This window comes from Dendrobium catenatum, unplaced genomic scaffold (assembly GCF_001605985.2).
Source record: "Dendrobium catenatum unplaced genomic scaffold, ASM160598v2 fragScaff_scaffold_390, whole genome shotgun sequence".
Taxonomy (NCBI): Eukaryota; Viridiplantae; Streptophyta; class Magnoliopsida; order Asparagales; family Orchidaceae; genus Dendrobium; species Dendrobium catenatum.
Genome location: NW_021318852.1, coordinates 3411503 through 3415256, shown reverse-complemented (window position 1 = coordinate 3415256; position 3754 = coordinate 3411503).

The window sequence follows — 3754 nt, the reverse complement described above, 5'->3', positions numbered from 1 at the left end:
TCAAGGGAGAAGGGGGCCGGTCCAAAGGGGAATTAATAAGGGAGGCGGTGAGCTGAGAGTGATTTTAGGAATTAAATTCCTAATTCCTTATGCAGAGATGTGGAAATTAAGTTAGAGCCAAAGTATGAATGAGAAATTTCAGCCCGGTAAGAGTTTCAGAAAGTTCAATTATTTCCAAAGGAAGGTTAGGGAGAATTTAGGAAATTAATTTCCTAAATTCCCTGTATGGGGCCGGTGGCTTGCATGAATAAGGGGGCATTTAATGAGGTGATTTAAGGCTCCTAAATTTGAATTTAAAATTCAAATGAATTTAGAATTCAAATGAATTTAAATTAAGAAGGGCTTAATGGAAGGGCTTAATGGAATTTGCTTAATGTTAGGGAATTAAGAAAAGAACCAATTAAACCCCTTTTGAATTTGAAATTCAAATCGGATTGAAAATGGAAACTTTCTAAATATAGCTTTCATAAATTAGGAAAGATTTTGAATTTCAAAATACATGATTTTGAATTTGAAATCAACCCAAAATATGAACACCCAAATTAGACAAGGATTTCAATTGGGATGAGGTGGTGGATGGTGGCCGGCGGCTAGAGATTGGGCCGGCGACATCCAAAGGGATGTTTGGCCGTGAAGTTGAGGGAGGAAGAAAATATGACAAAACAAAACATGATATAAGATAAAACAAAAGATGCAAAGAGGAGGGTGGTGGATGAAGACGAAAATACAAAGAAAAAACCACAAACCCGGCCGTCTCCAAGGTTGGTGGGTGATTCGTTTGCCCTTCTCCAAGGGACCTCACGTCACGAGCCCGGACCCATCATGCGGCTGGTGAAACTCTCGATTTTTCTCATAGAAATCTTACTCTCATCCTCTCTCAAGAAGAACACAAGTATGGAAAACACAAAATTTTCATATCCAATTAACCATCCCTTACAATAGCTTAAGGCCCTTATTTATATGCCCCAATATGTGAAAAATCGAAATTACAAAATTGCCCCTTGGGCCATAACACTCAAATAAACTATCCTAGGGGTAAAACAGGAAATACATTAATTTAGAACTAAAATTCAGAAAAATAAATCATAATTAAAGGTTTAAATGATAGCCGTCGATTTGCGACGCCTCCTGTGATAGATGCGTCAAATCTTCGTACCGATGTCCGCATCATCTCCAGGTGGGAGAATACTCGACCCCGTCGAGTTAGCATAACAACTGTCCATGTACAACTTTGGACGGTTCTTTGGAGACAGTTTCATCCTCCACCCAATGGGCACTTAAGCTCGCCAATTTCCTTAAACATAGTCAAGGGATCACCTTCCAAACTGTCGCACTTCTTTCGCCTGCAGGAACTTGTTCACCCTCATCGATGGCTTCACTGGCGATAGGAGCAATATGGAGTTCTATGGCTATCACTTCCAAAGCTTCCTCAACCTTCTCTGTTATAGGAGTGTTCACTGGGTCAGGAGAAACCTTTGCTTCTGTAGGAGTTGCAATTGACTCAACCAAGTCTTTCTCTGCGCATTTCTCCTTGTCAACCAATTCATCTTCTTCTTCATGTTCTTCCTTGATCACCTTAGGTTTCTCTTTGATTTGCATAATGAGTGGGAAATGGAAGGCTTCATTGGTCTCCATTCATTTGTCCACTCTCTCTACTCTCTCTCTGTCTCTTAGTGCCTTCTTTCTCTCTTTTAATGAAGGGGTTTTTGCATAGAACGGTGGGTTAGTCCTACCTCGCTCTAGGTGATCGAATCGTTTGATTGTTTGACGGTGGAGGTCGGCTAAGTCCGCTTGAGTCTCCTTGAGATATTGACTAATGGCGCCCACTTGACCTACTATCCAGTCTAGAGTCCTCCCAAGTCGATGCTCTGATACCAAACTGATGTAGAACGGGAGAGGCTATGCTAAGGAGAGGATCTCCTCTCCGAATATCTGACAGGAAGCCCTGATTTCACAAAAAACCTGAGAGGAATTCTCAGATTTTCTCTTGAGAGATGTAGAGAAAATTTGGGGAGAAGTCAAGCCTTATTGGAGAAGAGAAAAGCTGAGAGGAAACTTCCCTTCACAGGTTATGGACTAGAGAGCGTGTCTAGTGTAATTAGGAGAGAGGGATGGGGAATCCTTGGCTGCAGTCTTTAGTAGGTAGAAAGTTCCATGTGGGATGAATTTTGAGAAGGATTGGGTGTAGAAAATCAACGTACCGAGCTTGTGTTAATTTGGCCAGCACAGCGGAGGATAGAATAGGAAATATGAGAGGGAGGGGAGAGGCGGTGACAGAAAAAAAAAATTTTTCTCAGATTGAACCTGGTATGCATGACGAATCACCCGTCAGTCTTCGGAAGAGTCCAAGGCTCGCGGTTCTTAATTTTTCTAGCTTTCGTTTTTATCTCTTCTTTATTTGTTTTGTTCCATCGTCGTCCTCATCCCCATCTTCATTTGGTCACCGGATTCATCTCTACCCGAAATCCCCCATAGCCTCGGCCAGACTCCAACCCCGTACCCCTTGCCATCGGACCAAATTCATTGCCGCCGAGCCTCCGTCCCCTAGCTCCCCTCCTTCATTGTTTTCCCTACCTAAATTGGATTGGGCCAAGTTTGGACATATTTTGAAATTCAAATTCAAACAATTTGAATTTTAAAACTTGCCTAAATTACCAATTCTATTTTAGGAAAGTTCTTAAATTAAAACTCTTTGAAATTCAAAGTCAATTTGGATTTAATGCCATGCTTTCCTAATTCCAATTTCCAAATCCAATTTCCTTAATTCATCACGTAACTGCTCCTTGGCCTTAATAGCCGCCGGCCCCCAGTAAACAATTCCAGGGAAATTATTTCCAAATCATACCCCACCCTTTTGGAAACAATCTGAAATTCCCCCTTTTCATAACCGAAATTTCCTCCTACTGTTTCCAACTAATTGACTCCTAAATCTTAGGAGATTAATTAGGGAATTCAAACCCTCTCCCAAGCCTCATCCTGCCAGTCCCTCTCTCCCACCCGTCTCCCCCCTCTCTCTCCAAACCCCTCCATCTTTCTCATTAATTATTGTCATTAAAGACCCATAATCACTCCCTAAATTCAGGTTAATTCAAATTTTGAATGAGGATTGATTTAATCCCTTCACTCTTAATTGAAAGTTAACAATTTGTTGTCCGCTCATGGCCTTAATTCTTTCATAAAAGCTGATTTCAGGATTAGGAACTCATTTAATTCTTTCCCAGCTCACAGTTTTTTCGTTGGAATTAATTCCAGAATTTTCCTCTCACATCCAAATCCTGGAATATTTGTTCAATTGCTGCCATTAGTTTTATTCTCACTATTGGACAGTTTGTTCATTTCCAACACAGAATTCTCACATCCAATTTTTCAGATTTTGTGAGCTGAGATAAATCCAGATTTATTTCAGTTTTTGCAAGCAACAATTTCAGATTTTGGAGAGTAGATCCTCTCCGTAGCAAAGCCGGCGTTTTCATTCTACATCAATTTGGTATCAGAGCATGGACTCGGATCGACTTGGAAGGACTCTAGACTGGATGGTAGGTCAAGTGGCCGCCATTAGTCAACATCTCAAGGGGACTCAAGCAAACTTAGCCGACTACCACCGTCAGACAATCAAACTGTTCGATGACCTAGAGCGAGGTAGGAAGGACCCATCGCTCTACACCTCTTCAAGATCCCCTTCATCAAAGGATAGGAAAAAGGCACTAAGAAACAGAAAAAGAGTGGATAGAGTTGACAAATGGCTGGAGGCCAA